The sequence below is a fragment of the Motacilla alba genome, chromosome 1 (assembly GCF_015832195.1).
Source record: "Motacilla alba alba isolate MOTALB_02 chromosome 1, Motacilla_alba_V1.0_pri, whole genome shotgun sequence".
NCBI classification, from domain to species: domain Eukaryota; kingdom Metazoa; phylum Chordata; class Aves; order Passeriformes; family Motacillidae; genus Motacilla; species Motacilla alba.
The window spans coordinates 5,635,046-5,659,512 of NC_052016.1; the positions used below are offsets into that span (position 1 = coordinate 5,635,046).

Sequence of the window (24,467 nt, forward strand, 5' to 3'; positions counted from 1 at the left end):
CCTGTCATTGGGAGCTGGGGAGGCACAAAGACCAGTGGCCCCCAGAGCTGCATCGTGCAGGGATGTTCAGGTGAGACAGCCCAGAGTCACCCTGAGGAGGGCACAAGGTGACCTGCTGTGAGTGGGGACCACAGCAGCTCTGTCATGGTGTGCTGGGTCTTCCTCTTACTGTAGGGTTTATCTGTGTGCCTGCAGAAGGGCAGGTCATGGGCAAAAGGAAAGGAGAAATTACCTTTGCCAGCAGCTGAAGGATGCGTAGGTTACCCAGACGAAGAAAAATTGAATTTCTAGAGGAGAGGGCAGTGGAAAAGGATGATAAGACACAGTGGAGTGAGTGTACATGAACAACTCCTCCAGTGTTAAATTGACTTTGAAATAAAATATATACCCTTTGAGTTAAGTTAATTTGAGATTCTGGGGATTAAGTGTACAGCATACTGGAACTCAAAACTAAAAATGGAGGGGGAGTTGAAAGGTCCAACGTGGTTGTGACTAAGGTGAGGTCCATGTAGAGAAAATTAGGGCCTGTGAAGGCAGAAAACCAGCTGCGGAGAGTTGAATGGGTTGTTTCAGGTAGTATTCACTAGAATAGACTTAAAAATAATGAATATGTTGATGTTTTTTTGGCAAAATGAAGAGCTTGTTTTGGAGCTGTTTAAATTCGTGGCGGGTGGGGAGGGAATAGTACTATTGTAAACGTCATGAAAGCAGGGGAACAATGTAGATCTGAACTCTTATTCCCAATGGGTTTTTTCTTTTTTGTGTTCCCTGGTACATGCTAAAAATATTTTCAATATCTTAACATCTGCATTGTTATGAAATATGGCACGTCTTTGTTTTGTTTTCAGCTGTGTCATTCTTCCATTACATTTTGTTCCATATGCTCTCTTCAGTTGGGATGTGAAGTCATTTTCTTTAGACAGTTTTAGGCCTAATTGCTTCGACTCCAGAACTGCACTGTGCACCACTTGGAAGAAGTTATTTCTTTTGTTCTGGCTCAAAACAAACCCCAGGCTGTATGTTGGGGAATATGGATTGTGAAAATGTCTTCTGATTGGCAGAGAGGGGCAGAAAAAAGGGTAAAAAGAAGGGAGTTATGCCCCTTTAGGTGTAGTAAAACATGAGGCTGAAGAAGGACTGGGTATACCAATGTATTTGGGATATTTCTGTGCATTAGCACATCTTACCTCAAGTGCAGCCTCACGTCCCATTTATTTGATTCAGTTGGAGGATGGGACAGATGGATAAGGCAGGCCAAGTCTCCAAAGCTCCAAGCAGCAGAGGAAGATGGTGGATGAAGGTGGGAAGCAGTTCTGATTCATGTGCAGTAGAAGCTGTAAAACAGGCAAGAAACAGGGCCAGACTTGTTGTGAGCATAGGAAAGGGAAATACTAAGTCAGACGAGTAAAGAGGGCAAGATGGAAGAAGATGAGGGGCAACCACGGGGAGCTTGGATGCTGCTGCTCCCCAGAACACTGCCTGAAACACAGGATTTCTGGGCTCTGCTTTCTCACCTAGCCTGGGGCACTGCAAAGTAAGATAGACCCTGGTTTTGGCTTCGTGCTTGACTCAAGCAACAGCACTGGGTGTTAATGCTCTCACCCTGTCTCTCAGGTGTGCAGTTGTCAACAGGTTGATCCAAAAGGGGAAAAAAAAAAAAAGGAATTTGCCGGTTTGATTTTTTTTTTCTCTCCCATAAGTTTGAGGAAATTGTGCATGTGCACCATGAACTTTAAAAATCTTGCTGAAGTGACAAAGCCTGGCCACCAGAACTGGGAAATGCTGAAATCAAAGTTGCATGTGTTACTTTAATTCTGTTTTCATGAATGTGTGTGGTGTAGCAAAATCTAAAGAAATGGTAAGTATTGGAGGTTTCCTTGGGGTTTTGTTTGTTTGTTTGCTTGTTTGTTTTTCCTGGAAGAAACACACCTGTGATAAAACTATGGTGTTTATGGGATGAATCAGGGATAGGCACTCAACGAGATGCCCACAGATATTTCTGAGATGATTTTTTTCTGCACAAAGCTGTGACAGACATTTGCCCTTGGCAATCTTCTCTTCCCAGGGGTTCCTGCCACCTGCCTCTGTGCGCAACTCCCCTCTTACTCATGGCAGCAGCAGCCTCTGGGACTTGCTGGAAACCCCTGGAGGAGGGAGGGGGTTCCCTGCTTTGAGCCCTTGTCCAGAGGAGGTGCTGGGCTCTGCAGGCAGCCTTCATTTATAGCTTTGAGGCAGCCAACATCCCGCTAATGGTGTGTTCGGAGAACATCTCATCTCTGAATCTCTCCTTGTCACAAGAGTGGGAAAGTGTGACTGACAAGGCACAAGGACAGAGAAGGGTCTCCTGGCTGAGGCATCAGGTGGTGTGAGAGGGAGCTGGATTCTGGCATTGCTGCCTGTACCACAGAGCTCCTGCCTGAGGCTGTCATTTTGTGGCCAGCTGCTCAAATACTGGTACGTGTCTTGTTTTCTGGATTTCCAAATCAACTCCAGGAGCCACATGGTCATTCAAAGCCAGTTTTAGATGATTTGCTCTGAGGAATTCAATAAAAGGCACAACCACTATTAAGGGGTAATAGGGAGTGAGGCTTAACTATTGAATAGATTACGTGAGACTGGAAGAATCAGACAGCCTGAGGTCTGGAATGGTTTGGTGTTTGAATTTTCAATTCCAGGTCAAACATAACTTGCTGGGGTTCCCCTCCTCCCCCCCACCAAGTTTTTATGTTCCCCAGAGTGCAGTGCACTTAAACAGAAGTGATTGGAACAAAAAAGGCAATAGATGTGTCAGTTAATCTATAGCTCTTTTCTATATTAAGTTAGTTTTAAATAGCATTAAAGGCTCAGTTTAGTGAAGCACTTAGTGAGGCATCTAACGGCATATTTGAATTGAGGCCAGCATTGATAAACTTGGATACTGTGTGACAATATATCCTAATAGGAGCACTGCATCCACAGCGGTTAATGTGGATGTCCCAAACAGGGCTGTGCTCTTCCTTCTGCTCAGATTCAGGGTTGCAATTTAAAGCTGGGTTATTTGTGGGTTTGGTTCACGCTTTTCCAGTAAGAATGAGATGAAAATGATTTTTTTTTTTCCTTTTGAAGTGATGGATTTATAAGCAAAGGACATTCTTTAACTTCTCAAAATACCTGCTATCTGTCACAGACCTCACTCCTGCTTTGATTCCTTTAACATTTCTTTACTTTTCTGGTGGGTATTAGACCATTTGATGTCCCTGAATGAGATCCAGTTGCAGAAGGTTTTCTGAAAGAGGGTTCTGAGGCTTCAGGAAATCGGAAGGAAAAAAACCAAACATTCTTTCAGTAGACCAGCATTAAAACAATGCTTATTCTTATTTTATGGAGAAATATGTAAATTGCATCTGGAAGGTAACTGTGACGATACCTTTACAATTTAAAAAAAGACACTCTTTGCTAGGTAAAAATACCAAACACAAAACCACAAAAACACTAAGGCTAAGGCTTCCACGACTTCCAGAAGGTAGAATTTTGAACAATGGTCCTCTTAAAAGAAGGGATAAATTTTAAAAGTTTCCAAAACATATGAAGTAAGAACAAGAGAAGTAAACTTCTTGCTAGGAATAAGGAGTGCAATCCAGGACCTGTCTACGTAAGGGGCACAAGATGTACCTAAAACATTAGGCAGATTTTTGAAGTCTTGTTAAAGTCATGTCAACATGAACCATTATAAACAGAAATTAAATTAAAAGACACATTGTTTTAGCCTGACAATTCATTGAAAAAATATTGACTTAATTTTGCATTTAATTCCTGAAAAACTTTTCAAAGTTATTTCCTGTGACTTTGGGCAAGAGCACCTTGGCAAAATGTTATTTAAAATGTTGTAAATCCTTCATTAGTTTGTAGGAAATAGTAATAAATTTTTTTAGAGTACATTTTCTTTAGCATTGTGGATTGAGTTATAATTTAAAATAATTCTCAGTGATTGCATTTCCTTTAGGTCTCTCTTTAAATCGAATCAAGAGTCAGAAATGCCAGAGTTTTCTAAATGAGAATGCTGCCTTCTAGAAAATAGCATCTTTTAGATAATAGAAAATTTAACCAAAGTGTTTACATCCAAAACAAAATAGCTGTTATGTGCAAGGAAGTGAATATTTGATTATTTTACAGTAAAATGTAATTGCATTTGTTGTTAAGAGACTGGTGAAGTGGATACATTCAGAAAAGCTGAGATTGGAGAGAATGGAATTTCCCATTGTACCCTCATAAAACTAAATGAAGCAAATAATGTTTGGTTTTCATGATGCATTTGATCAGCATGTTAAAATAACATAATTTGAATTAGAATTTAATAAAACTATTACCACCTTCATTTATGGAAAAAGAAAATGTCTCCTTTTTTTTTTTTCTTATTTCTGATCATCAATTGAAAGGTTCTGTCTGGAAATTCTCCTACAAATTGAGCACAACAGCTGATAAAATACAAGGTACTGTTTTAGTGTACAGTGGTAGGGCACTTTGCTAGTTTTAAGTCTTAATTTTGAAGTGCTTTGGTGACACAATTACTCCTATTTTCTGTATTTATGCTCATCTTTCAGTGAACACAGCTAAATCATAGGAACCCCTACTTCCAAATTTCCACCTTTTTCTTTAAAAATAAAAACATGGTAAATTTTATGTAAGTTACTCATAAATATGTGTCTCTGCTAGGCAAAATACCAGAATAGCAACATATAACTTTTTGTCCTTCTCTTTAGATCTTATTGGGAAAAGTTATGACATACCTTTGTTTCCTCTTTTATTTCCACATCTGGGCTCTCGCTCTCTTTCTGCATGCATAAAGGTCTAACTCCATTCTACAAAAAGACAACAAAACCACAGGCAATGCTGATGTAAAGATTTAATTTTTTTTAATCAGGAATGTGTTTCCAGATTCCTATTTTGGCCCATCTGGGTAGTGTATATTTCTCTGGTGTGTAGCCCCAACTGGGTCATGGTTGTAGAGGAATTTTGTGTGTCTGGATATCTGATGCATCCATAAATTAGAATATAAACAAGACTGTGCTTTAACCCAGCAACATCTAAAACAGTAGGGTAATCTGTAGTCTTTCCTCTCCCTCCTGGAATAATTGTTCTATAAAAATTCTTTTCACCATAGTTTTCTTCTGTAGCATTTTAGACTCTAAAAAAAAAACCCCCAAACCAACCTAGCTAGCTGATACTGCCTTAGTGAGTTTCTTTTTTTATTTCTATTTTTTGTTGGCCCTCACAAATATGGTATGTCATCTGAATTTTTGTTTGATATATATCCCTTCTGTTTTATTTATGTATATATATATAAATATGGGAGGGGTTTGTACATATATAAAAACATGGGCTGTACATATACATAAATAAAAATACATGGGGGTGTGTGCATATACACACACACACACATGTATTTAATACCTGCCCAACTTCCTTGGGCTGTTTCTATCATTGTGACTGAGACAAATGGGGTTTTTTTCTTCAAAGGAAGAAAATCACCTCTCTCAGCAGGTGATTTGCAAATGAAGCTGTCCTGCACATCTAGTTCCACTTCTGGAACTCCCCCTCCAGAGAGCACATGAAGGGAATATCCCTGGGTGATTCACAGGAAAAAATGATGAGTGGGGGTAAGATTTTGACAGAGAAGTTAAATGACAAAAGCCCTGGTGACTCCAGTGGGATGAGAGGATTCACAGTAAAACACCAATGGTTTAAATTACTTTGTTTGTTGTTCCCAAACATAATTTGTGCTGCTTCACCACAGTTCGCTGACTCTACCTTAGTATGCAGCTTGTGAAAACTTACTCAACTAGTAGCAAAATTCAGCTAAATCTCAAAATTTACTAGTGCTTCTGTTATCCTTATTAGGCAGCAACTTAAAATACTATGAAAAAGGTGTTGAACAAAATCAAGCTTGATTAGTTTTAAATTGGGGGGGGGGGGGGGGGGGGAGTTTAGCACTTTTTTCCTCTCAAGTGCTTTTACTTCTGTAGAGGAAAAAAATAATTTGTCTTCAGTTCAAATCCACAGTGAAGAGGAGATTGAGAAGTGCATTGATAGTCTGCTAAGACTCGAGAACCTTAATGGCATTGCATGACGAGTAGTGACATAATACCAGGAATTTATTAAACATTTATGCACATGGCCAATATCTGCCCTCTGTTCTGTGACTTCTGAGTGCTTAGATGTTGGATTCTAAGTGTTTGTGTCTCAGGCCTTGCAGCAGTGGTGCTGCCTTTGTGAAGCTGAAGCCCAGCTGGTGAGGTGTAGGTGGTACACCTGGTGTTCCCCTGTGCGAATTCAGTGAAAAATGGGGCAGGTCTGAAGCAGGATCCTAAAGTTTTGTTGCAAGTTTGGTGAATTACAGCGAGATGTCACAGCCTTGCCTAAGGAGGGATTGCTGCACTGCTCTGCAGAAAGTGATAGAACTAGAAGGCAGCATCTACAATACCAAAATCTCACATTCGTGGCACTAGAAATGCCATGCAAAGAAGAGATACAGTTTTAAAGATTCACTTTATTTAGAAGATAGGTGCTGATCTTGTTTTGAAAACGCGAAGCTGCATATTTGGTAGTTTAGAGATCCACCAATTTTGCTAAAAGTTGCCAAGAAGAAGTTGACAGCCTGGACCAAGGATTGCTGTGGTTGCTATGTGCAAAAAGCCTAGAACAAACCAGCGGGAAATAATACCAGGGTGGGAAAGGATTGCTATGGTTACAGAGTATTTTCTTTAAGGAGAGGTGGATAACACAGCAAGAATCACTGAAACTTAGGTAATAATGTATTGTACAAAAGGAAAACGACTGAAAGATAATAACTGTCTTCTGCTCTTAATGGCATTTTGTTAGTTTCCAGCAAAGAGGGATTTAATTAAAGGAGGAATAATTTGTGAAAGCTTTGTTAGGAAAGTATCCTTGGCTTTTATTTTTTATAAGTGGAATGCCAGCACAATACCTTGCATATTTTGGCTCAGTCTCTTTGTTTTTTAAAACAAAAAAGATTTTTTTTTTGTCAAGGAGATTAAGAGTTCTTTTAAAAATAATAAAAGTGTAATTATACACAAATAATTTGGTTCATATAAACTTTTAAAACAGGCTTTCAGAACATTAAAAACTATAAAAGAACTGAGTTTTGCAAAAGATATATGTGATATAAAGTCATTACAAAATACAATAAAAATTATAATAAGTTATAAAAGCCTGCTTTAAGTGGTGCTGTAAATCTGAACTAAAAAATTCATCTGGGAAGCATCCTGATTTCATTTGTAGATGTCCTGCAAGATTTAATTGTAATCACCTCTGTGGGTTTGAGCCTGAAAATCAGGAAGCAGAGGACCTCTGTGCAGCTCAGAGCTGTGTCTGATGGCATGGGCTGAGCCATGCCCACCTCATGCTGCCCACAAGTGCCCTGCTGGGAAAGGTGGGGCTGGGCACTGGGCTGGGGTGACCTGGGCTGCATTCCAGGTGGCCACCAGAGCCACTCTCTCATCCTCTCCTCAAGTGGATAAGGGAGAGAAATAATAAAGAAAGGCTCATGAGTTGAGGACAGGGAGGAATCACTCACCAGTGACTGCAGGAGCAGCCTGGTGGGAGGGACAGGACAGATCTGTGCTCCAGGACCAGCAAAAGGGAAATTGTAAGGAGTGGACTTTTTTTCATTGTTGTTTCCTGTGGCTACTCTGCTGTTTGTCCTTCACTCTGACATCCGTGCCTTGGAATGGTGCCTTGTTCAGCTGCTCCTCGAGGCCACCACTGCACCTCACTGGGGTGTGGTTGATGGAACCAGATGCAGCTCCTGAGCTGTGTAACTGTGCTGAAGGTCTGCACCCGACCACGGCTCATGCGTCAGCCTAATTCCTTGTCCAGGGACGTGGAGGAGAATTTATTGTGCTGGGGAGTAAAGGATGGAAAGAGAATAAATGGACAGTTTCTCTGTGCTCGAGAGCCTGCTCTCCTTCAGAGCGTGACTCCACCACACCACATCAATTGTTCATCACATCTCTGCCTTGGGCACAATTTGTTGAAGTTGAGGAGGAGGAATTAAATTGTCAGCTGAAATATGTTCAGCTGTTCGTGGCTGTTTTCTGTTGCTTTAGTGCCATTTTGCCTGTACTGTGGGTAGGGATTTGAAACTTGGAGGTGAGGCAACATCCCTTTGACAAGTGTAATTAAACATGGAAATAACCTGCTGTACATAGCAGTGCAGACCCTGGATATTGAGACTGACATCAACGACCCTCCTCAAGTTAATTTTGTAGTCTTTCCAGCAAATTTCTGGGTTTTTGGAGTGGACACATAAGACAGACTGTGGAGTACAGAGTGGGGAAGGAATGGTCCTGATGGGAACTGATTATACCAGGGCTGGACTTCTGTATAAAAACACTGAGACAAGGGTCCTGACAAGTCCAGAACAAAGATCTGAGATGGGGGAGAAGCAAGGGAAATGAGGTCAGCTGAGGAGATAAGGAATGGCCATTTTGTCAGGAAAATAGGGAATTTAAGAGGGAAGTATTAAGAGAGAAAGGAGAACTAGACTAGATAAAACAAAATGAGGAGCTGGGGGCACTGGGAAAACAGGATAATGATGAGGGCCAGTGCTTGGAAGCTTAAAAGTGGATGAAGAACAAGTCCTGGAAGGAATGAAATGAAGAGTAGAGGAGCAGAAAATGTCAAGGCTGAGGAAATGGGTCAAAAGTTGCGTGCAACTCAGGTGCACTGCTCCTTGCAGTGAAGAGCCAAAGATTTCTGAGCAGAGGCTCCTTTCTTTTCCTAGATGTCCTGTGTAGCTAACCCATGTCAAAACGGTGGCTTGCATGGATGAGAGCGTCTCACAGCTGTAATTATTCCCTCCATCATTGGGGAATAATTGACAGAGACAAATGTAGTGTGGATTCAGCTGTTCCACATTGGGCCATTTCTCTATGAGCATTTGTTTTACATTTTTCCTGGGGTTTTATAAAATATACTGAATAAAAACACATTGCATAATAAGGTAGTAAAATAAGAAGGTAGGTGCTAAAGATTGTCCAAAGTTGGAATCAATTTTTCCCATGCTGTCTTAGCTCACTCTAGTTCCGATTATTTAGCCATGTTAGAGGATCTAATTACATGTTCACAAGATATTTATTCCACAGGACTTTCTTCTTGCACTCACTAGCTCAGGTGAATTTGCATGGGGGTACATCAAAATTTGACTTTAGAGCTATAGATTCTGAGAGATGTGTTGTGAAGGAGAGAAGTTTGCAAAGCAAGAACAACTCCCTTAAGGACAGCTGAGGGCTGCCCAGGGACTCTCCCAGAGGTCTGTGGGACTGTCCAGTCCCTCACCACTGCTGGAAAGCTCTTTTCCCTCCTCCTTTATCCCATTTTCAGAACATCTGACTGCTTGATTGTTGGCATTGCTGAACAGCCTCCTGTCCTTCAGAGAGGTCAGTGGCTGCTGCCTTTTGAAGGTCTCTGGCTCCTGGTTGGAGACACCTTAGTCAGACGTGGTTGCCCCCAGCCCAGGTCTGTGGGAGGGTCTTGCTGTGGGCATGGTTGGGGTGGTTTGGAAGCAGCTGAACCATTTCAGTACAGCTCAGCCTGTGATGGTCACCTGGCACCATTTCTCATTTTCTTTGCTGCTGCTTAAGCTGGATGACTACAGTCATCCAAGCCTTGCTGTCTTTACACCTCAGTTCCCCAGGTGTGAAATTAAAATAGTCCTTCTCCCTTTTTTTCATGAGTAGGTGGTGCTTACAAGTATTGTGGAATTCCTTTTGCCAGTGTCCATATGGTGGTGATGAATCCATGAAGAAATTTGAAGTCTCAGAGCTGGAGTTAAATAGGAGATGGCAGGAAAGTCTGTGGCCATCTGCTGAATGGCAGAGTAAACTGGAATATCCCTTTGCTTGTTGAGCAAACAGCCAATGATCTTGTGCACTGACTGGGATGGACCTGTTCAAAAATAAAAAAAAAAAAAAGAAAAAGAAATCTAGGTTTTGAGTAATAGCTGAGGATTTTTATTGTGGTGTGTGCACACACAAAACAAGATATATTTACAGGTGCTCAAGGGTCCTTCAGTCTGGCCCCATCTGCCTTTTGAGTGCTCAGCTTCACACTGGTTCAGATCTCTTTTTGTGCAATGTACATTTTTAGAAGCGGTAATGCTTTACAGACCTGTGTGCCTTTTTACCTCCTTAATGATTCTGTGAAAGCATTAAGGAACAGGGAATACTAATTCAGCAATAAAGTTTTCCTAAGATAAGTAGCTAAGAAGAGTTCTAAAAGGCTGGTCACTTGGCAAGCCCACATGTGCCTCCATCTGGCTCACAACCTGAAAGACAGATTCAGAAAATCACTGAGATAATTTCCTTCAAAATCATGGCTTTCAGTCCTATTGTTTAGGTGCAATGGATATTATATTTAAGGACTTGGATAAGCAAATTTAACATTCCTTAGGACTTGAAATTGCCTCTTCTTTCTCTCTGTCCTGTTCTTGCTCTCCACTCTTCCTTGAAATCTGACATTCATTCAGTTTGGCAAGGTCCTCTCCTATCTTTTGTTTTCCCATGGTTCTCAAATAAGACTTGATTTAAATAATGACATGCTATAGAAAAGAATTAGGCTTCTAGCCATAAAAACTGCGAATAAGCTATTTGAATTTTAATTAATACCTCACATTTGTACAGGATAAATTTTTTTAATAAGCTGTTGAAACTTTTTAAACCAGAACAAAATAATGACAGTTTCTCAAAGACCAGAGAACTTCAACTCTCATTTCTTCTCTATTGAAAATTATTAAAAAACCTAACCAAAATGAATATTTTTTGATAATATGTAACATGCTTAAATTTTTTGATCACTGAAAGCAAGTGCAGTTCTTGATGAATGTCACTGCTTATTAATTATAGCTTTGATTGTTTATAAAACAGCTTGGTAGAACAGAACAGAGAGCAGGGTGCTGACCACTGATCATCAGTCTTGTTTATAATGATAAGTTTTTGATGTCCTGAATAAGCCCAGTGAGATAGAACTGGAAAATAACAATGAAATCTTCCTCCTTCCTTTCTGCTAGGAATCCCTGCAGGACTCTTCATTTTGAGTGTAATCATTGCTTGAGATGATGTAACAAGATACAAGTATGCTGATAAATACTGAGCAGATGCTTCTATAGACACATGCAATGAATATTCTTCCTGGTTTTGTATACATGGGACAAAATTCACTTGTACAGGAACAGTCCAGGTGTGAGGGAGCTGTTACAGCCCTCCTGTTTGTGTGCCTGCATCCAGCACAGTGAGATTATTCACAGCATGTCACATTGCAGCCATTGAGCCCCAAAATGGGTGTCCATTCACAGCAAAATCCCCAAATTTTTATTGTGTATCAAACAAAAGAAGTCAGCACCAAAGCCTGAAACTGCAGCACCTGAAAATACTGCAGTAGAAATGAGAGTAATTATTGGTGCTGTGTTCCTTGATTGGCTTTATTGGCCTCTCTGAGGAAGCTGAATGAATATCAATATGCTTAAACTGGTGCTGGTCCCTGAGGAGCCAGCTCAGAGCTACAATATCGCTGCACCTTTCTGAGCCAAGTGATTGAGTTCATATTTTTCTTAGAAATGTTGGTCTGGAGAAGCTTTTAAATGTTTTCAGAAGTGTATTAATAGCAAAGAAGAAATATTTGAAGATACCTTTCCTCTTCTTATTTTTTTTTCTTTTCCCTTAATTAGAAAGATCATGGGTCTGTAAATATTTCAGAGCATAAAACTGGATTTGAAAATATGGAAGTCACTGGAAAAGATGTGAGGAAAATCCAGTGTCATTGTTTTTGTGGGACAGAGTGTATGAAATTTCATTGGGAATATGAAGCACAGGTGCAGGACTGTTCTGTTTTGGCTGAATTTTTTGGGGTTTTTTTTGTGCTGGCAATATCTGAGGGGCTCTTGGTGAACTTTGTGCTGTAAGAAAAATCACTTTCTCTTCTATTCTGGAAACAAACCAGTTTGTTCCCCTTTTTATGCTGTGGTAAGGTGGCCTAGATTTCCCTCAGTGTCTTGTTGAATGTATAAGTAGTTTCTAGTTTATAGCTGAGTATAATTGCTCTTACTTTGGGACAGACAATGTATACATTCATGTGATAAAGAGATTTAGGGTCTTGGACACACGGCTTGGCCAAAGGATTCAAATATGAGCATGAAAAGGACTCACATTGTAATTTGGGGTGCTTAGGGTGGGTTTTGGTGCCTGCACATCGTTGTTCAGTGCTCTTTGAGGTGCTGCAGTGTGTCCCAGGCCTTTGCACGGGGTGTGCAGCCCTGGGGCAGATCCTGAGCCCTCTGGAGTTGGGAGAACTGGCTGCAGGAGGTCAGGGGAGAGATGGCACCAGAAAACTGGACTGGAAGAGCTGAATTGCACCTGTGAAATCTGAAGAGAATTTGTGGTTACTGTATTTGTGTCAGAGAAGCTGTTTGGTAGCTACCACTTAGGCAGTAGATTGTCTGATAAGACCCAAAAGAAAACATTTTCTGCTGTCCTTCCTATGACAGTTTGACATTTCAGAGACTGCAGTGGGACTCTACCAGTTCATCAAACTCAGAGAGCTTTTGCTGCTTTAGTTCTGTTGGAAAACACCATGAGAACATCCCGCAAAGAAATACCTGAGCGACTTTACTACTTTTAATTATGGAAATGTTTTACATATATTTCCTTTCTAAGTTCTCTGTTCTAAACCCACTCTCTCAAAATGCTGGAAAACTGTGGAAGAGGCAGAAAATGTCAAGGTAACAGAAATGAACTGTCACTAAAATCTTACCTTTTTTACTCCAGGGAATACCTAGTATTTGAGAGAGAGAGGAAGAGAATAGTGAGGCTGAGGGATTCCTTGTCAGGGGGGGAAGGCAAGGAAAACAAAATCTGTTTCAGGAAGCCCAGCCTGCATCTGAAAGAAAGAAATAATGGTGTCAATGAAAGCAGTGTGCACCTTAGCCCAGGTATGCAACTTTTCCTTTCCTCAAAGACCTGTACACCTGGAGGACCTGCAGAGGCAAGCACCAAGTCCTGCCTGGGGAGGAACAGTCCTGGCACCATCCAGGGATGAGCAGCTGGGAACAGCTCTCCAGAAAAGCCCCGGGGGGCTGGTGGACACCAAGCTGAGCAGAAGCCAGCAGTGTGCCCTTGCCTTGAAAAGGGCTGATTGCATCCTGGGCTGTGCTAGGAGTGCTGCCCAGCAGGTGAAGGAAGGGGATTCCTGGGTGATCTAAGGTGATCCTTCCTCTCTGCGCCGCCCTGTTGATCTGCAGTGCTGGGTCCTGTTTTGGATTCCCCAGTGAAAGAGAGATGGAGCTACTAGGGACTTCCCTTCAAGTGAAGGGACAAAAAGTGATGAAGGGTCTGGAGCATCTCACCTGTGAGCAAAGGCTGAGAGAGCTGGGGCTGTTGTGCCTGGAGAAAAGAAGGTTTTGAGGGAGGAGCACAAATGAGTTTAAATACCTGAAGGGTTGTTCCAAAGCAGACAGAACCAGTTCTCAGTGCTGCACAGTGACAGGAACAGAGACAGTGGCCCCAAACTGAGGCAAGAGGCTCCATCTGAACATTAGGAATCACTTTTATGCTGTGAGGGTGATGGAGCACTGTGTGATGGGTTGCCCAGAGAGATTGTAGAGTCTCTGTCCTTGGAGGTGTTTGAAAGCTCTCTGAAGGTGGCCCCAGGCAATGGTCTGCAGGTGCCCCTGTTTGAGCATAGGGGTTGGACTAGATGACCTTTAGAGGTTTTTTCCAACCTAAATTATTTTGTGATCTTGTAGATGTGCTGACATATCTCCTCTGAGGTATTTCTTTGCAATAAAGAAGGTGGAAATCACCTTCATTACTCTTGCATCTGCATCTGTTTATTTAGCCCTCAAAATGTCCTCTAAAAGTTGTTTTTTGATGTGGAAAATGAATTTATAATAATGGCTGAAAACTGTTTTTTATTTTAGAATGCTTAGGTAATAAGTTCTGCTCCTCTGTAGCACTGAAAGGTCTGAGTAGTTCACTGCACAGTCTACACAACTCTGCTGATAGAAGTAAACAACAGTGTGGTAAACACCACCGCTCTGTGGAACATAAATTCACTCACTGGAGGTAGAACAAATATCAAAACTCTCTAAACATATCTAAGCTCCTAGACATAAATTTGTATACATTATCTGACCACACTTTTGGCATACTGAGATCAGATGGGTTATTCTTGCATAGCTGAACGCTTCCTTCACCTTTGATTTCTTATTATTTTTTCTTTAGCACTTGGTTGTCACCTTATCATTACACTGATACATATAATTCCATTCATTCTTGCTTGCAGCCATAATGTAGTTTGGAGACAGCTGGGCATACTGAACAATGTACCAATCTGACTGTTACGACTCTGCAAGTCTCTCCTGTCTCTTCCCATCCCCTCTCCCTCTTGTCCAAGTAGCAAAACGCTGATTGAGTTCCTTTCACTTGGAAATTTTGCTCTGATTACAGACGTGATGACTTTTTGTTTCCTTTCCTTCCTTTTTTTTTTTTTTCTTTTTTTTTTCCCACCTACTTCCAAGTAGAAGTAGTGGTGATCTTTCCCATTGTTTTCTCTGGAGTAATTTATTTGATGCTATTTGTTCTCTGGAACACTTGTGTTTAGGTAGTGACTCAGTAGTCTGGGTGCTGTGGTGGAGGTTGCTGGTTTGGTGGACACACTCATACTGGTTTATGTCAACACAGAATTTCTCCTGTAATGTAGACTCAAGATAAATATTTTGAAGGCGATAAACTTGAAGTGTTCATAGCATTTCTTTCTTTAATTGGTTTCTTGGGGGTTTTTTGGTGCAATTTTAAAAAAGATAACTTCTTCCATCTTTGGAAGAGTTATCATAAATATTTTGTGGGTTTTCCTCCTCTTTCTTCCTGCCACAAGTTATCAAACCATTAATGGTCATTTGTACTGAAATAGTCTATCAGTTACAATAAACTTGCTTGCTGTGAGCTGGGCTATATTAATTATATCTAACAAAAAATTACGGGGTTTTTTAATATTTGTTTTGCAGTTCAGTTCTACTCACAGTTCCTTGGGGACTGAAGACTAAAAATATTTTTAACTGTACAGATTGTTCTAACTGTTAAAGAGCATTTCCTTATTCCTGTAAGGACTTGCTGTGGGAGCAGCTCTGAGTTGACTGAAGGGCAAATTTTTTTTGGCAGATGGAAGTCATCCATCTAATACCAGATCAAAAGAGCATCCCTCTCAAATAGATGCTATTGAAATTTTTTAAAAAGTGAAAAAATACCTAGACATTGGCGAGTCACAATCCAAAAAGTGCTTACCAATGCTCTGCAAAGAAACCAACTGGTTTAAAAATAAAAAGCCCAGGAGCGTCAGCGTTGACCAGTGGCAGTGTCTGATTTTGCAATGTAACACCTCATGTTTTCATTCCATCCATGATGCCTTGGGGATATCTTTTTGTATCTCAGCATTAGTGGGCTTGCTGCCTCATAATTGGTGAACTTGTTGCAATGAGAGCCTTGGAATGAGAATTGTGTTTGAGTTCTTCCCAAGAGTGTAAGAGAGTAGGGCAGCTAAAAAGTGACCCATGTAAGTAAAGATATTTAGGATGGCTTTTGCTTGACATTATGGAAGGCTGTCCCATTGGCAAAATGTCTTAGAGATGTAATTTCTTCAATTTTAAGAACTGGATGTTGGTTCAAATTAAATCTGAGAGGTTTATTAATGTTAGTGTACCAATTTTGAATATCTTGAAAAGTTTGAAAGTGTATGTTAGAAATAAATTTCTTTCCAGGCACTGTCTGTGTGTTTCCTGCAGCAGATAAAAGAAACACCAGCAAATACCACTCTAGGCCAAACTCCTTTAAATATGTTATTCAAAACTTAAGGTTGCACATAATTCTGGTGTAATGTGGGATTAATAGTTTGGAATTTTCTGCTATCCCTGCAGAAAATGCCTGTCCACCACTGTTTATTTTATTAGGTTAAAACCTGCAGGACTGTTGAACTTTTTGATGCTTGTTTAGCATAAAGCAAGGAAGTTGCTCTTTTTGTTGGGCACAGGACTGGTAACCAGGGGGTGAAGCTCTATTCTTGCCTCAGTCTCCAAGCCTTCCTGTGTGACCTGGAGAAAATAATTTAGTCTTCTTGAGACCTTATAAACAGGAGGAAAGTTCTGAAAGTCCTCACTAATGGGGCTTTTGAATTCCCGAGCATTTTCACGATGCCTTGGGGTCCTGAAAAAGAAGGTACCAGATAAAGGCAAAGAACTGATTGCCTTTATTTTTGCAAAGAATATTTGTCGATGTTCTTCCTTTTCAAGTTTCAAAAGCACAATTTGGAAAAGCCTTCAAGTCTGAAGTCTCATTTCCTTAATATATCCATCATCAGACATAAACACTTTTCCCCCCCTCCTTCTCTCTGGTTCATTTTTTAGCTTTTATTTCTTACTCCTCAGGAAAGTCTCCTACAAGTGATCTGTGTGTTTCTGCTGATTACTACTCTATGCCATTTTAGAAAAATGTAGCATAATTAAGTAGTAAGAGGAACTGGGCAGTAAAAGGGGTAGCTTTTGGACAATTCATTAAATACTCGGTGCCTTTTAATGGTAGGGTACTTCCTTTGCTCATGAATTATTCATTTTAATGCTTTTGTTATAATGGCGACAGTGTTCAGTCTCTGAGGCAGTTCTGGACAGCCTCCCTCTGCTGAAATACTGCACAGCAGCAGCTACCATTTATTTTATAAACTAATGCATCTAAGTCAATAACACAGTGAGTAAATGTATTTTCAAAATCCAGAACATGAGAAAAGAGGACAGATAACAATATAGTAACTAAGGGGATCTGCTTTGTTGAAGGGTTCAGTTTGTTTACTTTTCTGGGAACTATTTAGGGATGTAACTTCAAATAAATATTTTTACAGATTATTGTGTTTGGTATTAGATTCAAATTATGTCTATAATGAAAACAGACATTAGTGTCTCTGCTTTATACAGCATCGTGCAATAAAAGGCAGTTTAAAAACACTCACTATGCATAAACACATCGAGTTTTTCTTAAAACTAATGTTTAAAGGTCTCTTTGAAACAGTTTTTTAAGATGAAACATAACACAACCGCATAAGCCACATAGAAAATGCATCTGAGTCATGTGCGTAGAGAAATAAAAGTTTCTTTGTGGTATCTAGTATCAGTCTTTCATTAAAGCATGGACTTTCCTGAAGAGAAATTCCAGTGCAGGCGCTTGAGGGCTCTCCCCATCTTCCCCCCGCCTCCCTACACTTCCCTGACGCTGGGTTAAGCCCCTGGGTCTTGGCAGAGTGTGTTAGGGACAGCCCCGGGAGGAGCAGGGAATTTGGGGCTGGGAGCAGGGAATTTGGGCTGGCAGCAGGGCATTTGGGGCTGGGAGCAGGGCATTTGGAGCTGGGAGCAGGGAATTTGAGGAGGGGAGCCGGAAATTTGGGGCTGGGAGCAGGGAATTTGTGGAGGGGAGGAGGGCATTTGGAGCCGGGAGCAGGGAATTTGGGGCTGGGAGCAGGACATTTGGAGCTGGGAGAAGGGAATTTGGGGCTGGGAGCAGGGAATTTGAGGGGGGGAGCCAGAAATTTGGGGCTGGGAGCAGGGAATTTGGGGCTGGGAGCAGGGAATTTGGGGCTGGAAGCAGGGAATTTGAGAGGGGGAGCCTGGAATTTGAGGAGGGGAGCGGGGAATTTGAGGAGGGGAGCAGGGAATTTGGAGCCGGTAGCGGGAATTTGGGGCTGGGGGCTCCGTGGTGCTGTTCCCAGTGACACAAACGCGCGCTCCTCGCAGCGCTGTCCCTCTCTGATGTGATTTTAGAAGCGCTGTTTTTCTCCCAAGCCGCGTCCTCACTCCCAAAATGCCTTCAAGCGAGAGATAAGTGCGTGTGGGGGACGGAAGCAGTGAGCAGATAGATGAGTGATTAGGTCATTGGGATGAGGACGGAGGGGTTTTTTTGTTTTTTTTTTTTTTTTACGCCGAGCTCCCTTCTCGTTTCTTGCTGATCAGATTCCCTGCGACCACGGAGGGCTGAAACTGCGTAAGTAGAGGAAACAAAACTCCGTAGATGGATAAAGCTGCAGAGCTGTTAAGGAGCAGCGAAGAAGAGAGAAGTCTGAACTGAAAGTATATGTGGTTTCGGGGAATCTGAATCACGCAGTATTACTTTCACTTTTTCTAGGCTCGTATTTCCTATGAACGAACCATTGGGGAGATAGAGGTTCTGATTGAGATCATGTCTTGCAGCCTTTGGGATAACGCATCCTGCTGGAGGGGGAGTCCTTTCGGCAAAGGTCGCGCTCCGCCAGCGGAGAGCTTTCCCCGCTGCCCACGTCCACATTGTTCCTGCTGGGAATGTCAACTTTGGGCCTTTTCCTGCGGATTTTTCATATATTTAAGTGACCACCCCGTGTAAAATGGAAGCACCAATAGGAACCCCTCCTTTCCTTTTTCCTGTAGCTCTGCTCAGACCATTCTCTGTTAGCATGGTAGTGGTACAAAGTGTGTGGTCTTTCAGCTCTGACTAATGCATTTTGTGCTGTGTGACTGAAAATGTCTCCGAGTCTGCCAGGGCTGACTGAGGGTTGTGGAATGTGGTGCCTTTTTTCTGATTTATTTTTTTCTTCCTTTTTTTTTTTTTTTTTTTTTTTTTTTTTTTGTTTTCTTCCCTCTTCTTTTAATTTTTTTTTTCTTCCCCCCTCCAGTACAAACGTGTAGGCAGCTTGTTGAGAAACCTCGGGATGCAGGGGAAATGCTTGTGCGTTGTGGAATGCGGCTTCCCCTGGGAGACCCCAGCCAGGCGGGCAGTGAATGAGCAAAGTGGAAGAATGAGAAAGGGAGGAGGTCGGAGGCAGGGACAGATAGGAAAGAGTGAGCCAGGAGGAAGGAAGGAGGTGGAAACAGAGGGGCCCATTTCCCTTTTTTTCTGAAGCAATGACAGCTGGTTATGTCCTGCCTCACATGACCAAAGTGCTGTGGAGAGGAGTATTTAAGCTGGAAGGCAGTGAGCAAGGGTGGTCAGCTGATTGTATTTTAATTTCTTTCCAGGCTTTAGTCAGGTGATCCCTGATGAGTAGCCAGCCCACCAAGAAGGGACTTGAGCACACAGGTAAGAGAGAAGCTGTGTACTCTTACATGCAGCTGGGGGGGTCCGGGGGAGGAGGTAAACAGCTCTAACATTGTTTGAATAGTTAAAAAAAATTCTGACTTGCTTGGATGTGTAACACTGTGATTGTGTCTTTCAATGCTGCTACTTCTGCTATTCAGTCTTGTTCTCGATTTTTTTTGGAATCTGTCTTTAATTAGAAGCTTTATTGCAAAAAAAAAGAAAAAGAAAAACCCAATTGTGTGGTGTTAAATACAGACCTGGGTATTGCATGAATATTGCATTTTGTTACTTTTTTGAATAAAATAACTTTCCATAATGCAAGTGTGTCAAACTCATATTTAGAGGGGAATTCCCAAATACTTGAACTATGAGTCATAAAAAGTTAAAGGACCAGTACAACAGCTCAGGATAAAAACTCCATTCTGCTTTGGGTGGCTGCTTCTGTACACGTTGGTAGTAAAATATGTCTTAAAAAAACCCCCAAAGATTCACAAAGCTGAAGCTCTTTAAACTCTGCTGACCATAACCTGGAAGATAGGTGGCAGAGAGGAAACAGATGACTGGGGAGGAGGATTGTGCAAGTGCTCTTGGTTTCATGCATCTTTTCTTTCATTGTGTCTAACAACCTGGTGAATGAGTCTTCTTATCTGCTGAGGATGCTTCAAAGAGCTCTGACTCCTTAATTCCAGCTATAAAATGTCTTAGCAAGGAAACAGACTCAAAACCAGTAATAAGTGCACTTACTATAAATGAAAGAGGACAGAATAAAAATTCCTGGTGAGTGTGACAGATAAAAGTGGGGTTTAACTGGTTTTATGTGTGGCTACTCTGCCACACTCCCTTCTCTTTAAACACAACTATGCAAAATTTTCTTCCTTACTGTTGTTTTTCCTTACTAGAAGAGCTCAGATACTCTCTGAAGTTCTGAATGGCTCCTGTTTAAAGATGTGCTCAGAGTTTTTTAAGATGAAAAAGTCAGGCAAGTGTTCCCACCTCCCACCTGGAGCTCTGAAGAACTCCTCATGGTCTAGGGTTGAAAACTCTATATTGAAAACCTGTCATACAAATTTCCATGTTTTACTGGTGGCATTGCTCCTGCTCACTAATTTGCAGTATTTAAATAAAACTGTTTGAGCCATACCCTTTTCTAAGAGGCTGGTGCTATACACAAGAAAAATAAAGATGCGTGGCTTTCCAGTTTTTTGTTTAATTCCATGATGTTTCTCTTTTTCTCATTGTTAAAAAGTCTCTGCTTGTGACAAGCTGGCTGTGGGATGTTGGCATTGTCTTGTAACAACAACTTTTTCTTAGAGGCTCAGATAACCTGAGGTTTGATTCTGGAGGAGACCCTGGAATGGGGTTGTGGGATAGGTGGAGGAGCATTTCTGTTGGCTTCAGTGGACCTTTCTGTGTGCAAGCCTGAGGAAAAACCCAGGTTTGAGTGGAAATCTGGGAGGGCAATTGCAAAAGCACAGGAAGCATCAGAGAGGTTGAGGGTAACAGTGGATTTACAGCACGGGATAAGAGCTGTGAAGGTGGGTTTTGCACCAATCATGGCACAGAGAGCGCTCTTCAGTTTCAAATAATCCCTGGCAATAGTTCTCCACTGAAGGTTTTAGAGATGTGCTTTTCCCTTTCGGTGGGATGGGAGGAGGAGAGGTTTCAGGAGGTGAGGAAAGCTTGGTGGAGTGAAACAATGTCAGGCAATAATGGCTCTGGACAGCAGGGACTGCTCTGAAGTGGCTCCTCTGCTTGCCAGGAGGGCCAACCTTGAGGCACTTGGTGCTCAGTGCCCCCCTTCCCCCCAAGAACTGGGAATTGCATGGGCTTGGGGGTCTGGAAATTTAGCAATAGCCCCAAAATACCCCAGGTTCCTGCAAGTTCCACATAGGCTTCATCTTAAGCAAAGTGATCTTTTACGAATGGATGCAAATCTTCTTAAGCTCCTTGCAGTTGTCCTTAGGGGAATTCCTGGCAGGTGGGCTTGTCCAGGCTGCAGCTGCAGAAATGCTGCCAGGGCACACCAGGGGTTCATGTCCTCACTCAGGGCTGTTGCTGTGGAGTGGAAGGGGGTCAGACATGTGGAACTGGAATGGGTAAAACTTTCAGAGAGTGTAACAGTATTAATTTATTTTCTTCTCTTATTTTGTCTTTTTTTGTTTGTTTGTTTGCTTGCTTCCTTGGGGTTTTTTTTGTTGTTGTTGGTTTTTTTTTTTTGTTTTTTTTTGTGTTGTTGTTGCCATTTTGGTTTTTGGGTTTTCCTTCCTTTATTTTATGAAGTTTAACCTATTGATTATCTGCGACCACTAGCATCTTTAATAATGTAGACTGTCTAGTTCAAATATATCTCAGAGACAGGAAATGTTTTAGTTTCAGGTCTATTTCTGCCTTTTCGCTTGTGTTCTTAATACGTTTTTGTCTGAAGAGACGGATTTGTTTGAAATATTTCAAGTGCAGTTCCTAGATTTCCACTTATTGACATGAGAATATCTCTTTCACATAACTTCTGACTTGTGATCACTTTAGGTCATGTTTATTTAACCCTGGCAATGCCTAATGATCATGATTGCCTTGAAGATCACTAGGAAAAAATAAATAACTTGCCCTGCAAATGAGGAACTGATTCTGTATATATGGCATTATAAAGGATAACATCTGCAGCATTTAATTTTCCTTAGAGCAGTGGAAGGAGAATTAAGAGTTTAACAGCTGTCCTGAGTAAACTTGCAAGAACATGAGCTCTTAACACCTTTAAATACAGAGATGCTTACTTTCATAAATAAAACTGGTCTAAGAATGTCCAAAAAAATCTTGAGAAAGTTGAATCACAATATTTTAGTGAAATATTTATTATAATAAACTGGTTTACTATACCTTTTATCATAGATTGTTATTACTAACTTTGGAAAATGATTTTTTGTTTTGTTTTGCTTTTTTTTTGCTAGATAGAGGGCAGACCCCATTGTTACTCATTTAGTAAGATCTCTGTACATTTTAGGGCTTAACTTGACACCAAAACAGTCATTACTTGAGTGCTACATCCCACTTGTCTTGCAGTTGGACAGCGCTTTAGCTGCTTAGAACCAAAACCCTTCATTCCCCTCTTTCCTCGTTATGAGCACAAACGCCTGAAATGGGATTTTCCACTCCCGCAGCACTAAGAGGCTTAGACCTTCTTGGTATTATTCACACGAATCTCTCAGGGCTCCCCTTGCATACTAACGCTCGGACAACCCCGCCAGGTTTCGCTGTGGCCTGGTGGAATCCTCCTGGCGCCTTCGGGGTGCTCCCAGAGGGTTTTTTTGGTGGTTTTTTGGGTGGTTTTTTGGTGGTTTTGGGGCCGTTTTGGCTCCGTTCGGCGCGGGGCCGGGAAACGGGCGGGGCAGCGGGGGTGTCGCCCCCCCGCGGCAGAACGCGGTACTGCACCGCTCCGCTGGCCGGGGGGAAGCGCAGCTGGAGAAACGATTGATGAACTCCATCCCCTCTCCGCCTTTTTTATTTATTCACCCGCAGAAAATGAAAAAAAGAGACGGTTCGAGGCAAAAAGAGGCTGTTAGAGGCAGCTCCAGCAAGTTCAGCGTTTCTCGCTTTTCCCTGATATGATGGAGAGGGACTTTTTGCAAGGGCGTGTAGAGACAGGACGAGGGGGAATGGATTCCAGCCGAAAGAGAGTTTGGATTAGGTGTTAGGAAGAAATTCTTTACTGTGAGGGTGGTGAGGCACTGGCACAAGCTGCCCATGGAAGTTGTGGCTGCCCCATCCCCAGAGGTGTTCAAGGCATGGTTGGGTGAGGCTCTGAGCAATGTGGTCTAGTGGAAGGTGTCCCTGCTCATGGCAGGGTGTTGGAATTATTTGGTCTTTAAGGTCCCTTCCAGCCCAGACCATTCTATAATTCTATGGTTTTATGCATTTTTTTGGTGCAGGTATTGGTGCAGGTTGTGTGATACAATACATTGTAAATGGTGATTAACTCTACAGAGATATATTAAAAATACTCACCTCAATGAAAATTGATAATATGCTGAAACACTAAAAAAAGAATCTTCAGAAGTCTCTGTTTACTGAAATGTGACATTAAAGTTAGCAAAGCAGATTTAGCCTCGCTGCAAAAGCAGCATGATTATTTACGTGTCTGGATCAATTGAAAAGGCTGTTTGTGAACTTTGCATAATCTTTTGGACTGTAACAAAATGTTGGAAATACCCAAAGCTTTCTAAATCAAGTGTTTCATGTTAATACTTAATATCAGTATACATGAGCTACTTCCCAAATCAATTTCTTCTCAACTCCAAATCTTAGGAGTCGAGAAGAAAAAGAAAACCAAAACATTCCCTCACTGCTACATGCACTGATAGTAGTAATAAGCTTCTAAAAGAGTCATGAGCTCTGACACTTAATCACTCTTTGTGATGAATGATTATTCAGAAGTCCTGCCACAGAACACATTTCATTTGAGAGCTGTCACTGCACCAAGTACTCCAAACCTCAGTTCCACAAACTCAGTTCACTGAGGAAAAGGCACAGGCAAGGAACTCTCCTTGATCTGAACATGTCTCTGTGCTTCGGAGCATCTTAAGAATAAAGGGGATGCTCAGAGAGATGGGAGGACCAGGCATGTGGAGCTGCTTGCATGGGGTTTGTCCCTGGCAGCTTTTGCCATCTTTTCTCTCACCATGTGCACCACTTGGACCAGCAGCAGCAACAGCAGATTGCCCTCTGTGGAAGCTGATGAGGATTTCTGTGAGCCTGAGCACAGAAGGTGCCACAGCAAGCATCATAAATGTCCTATACTATAAAAATGGCAAAAGATGGGGAACTATGAAAAGAGTTAGTCAGTGATGCTAATGATGTCTGAAATTCTTCAGCAAAGTCAGGACTCAGTACCTGCTCACAGAAAGCAGAATATGACTGAAATGAAGAAGAAGAAGAAGAAAAAGGCTGCAATTTAAATGAAGCAAATGACATCTTAATAAGTTTTGGGGGTTTTAGGGTTTTCCCCCCATTCATTCAGATCATAGCTGGCTTTATGTTGAATCACCTTTTCTGAGGAATTAATTTGTGTGTGTGCATTTTTAAAAATAGTGTCATGATTTGTCATTTGTAAGACAAGAATATGGGTAAACCCCAAAAAAGTGACCTGCAGCTGAGGCTGGCAATCATTGACATCTTAAGAGGAATCAGAAAATCCACGTTAGGGGTGCTTCCCATGTGTTGCATTCCAGGCACCTCAGTAGTGCTGTGTATTCTGAAGCTCAGGTTTATTTTGTTATTTAATTGAAAGTCATACCAACAGAAGCAACATATTATGACAAGTTAATGTAGTTTCTACTG

At 41.6% G+C, this 24,467-nt stretch overlaps 1 long non-coding RNA gene across 1 annotated transcript in view; it reads left to right on the plus strand.

Moving 5' to 3' along the window:
• The window catches only part of LOC119698934, a 78,497-nt gene that overhangs the window by 16,939 nt on the left and 37,091 nt on the right, over positions 1 to 24,467 (plus strand). The window contains exon 3 of the long non-coding RNA XR_005256309.1: positions 19,076 to 19,136. This is a non-coding gene — a long non-coding RNA (uncharacterized LOC119698934). The remainder of the gene's footprint in view (positions 1 to 19,075; positions 19,137 to 24,467) is intronic.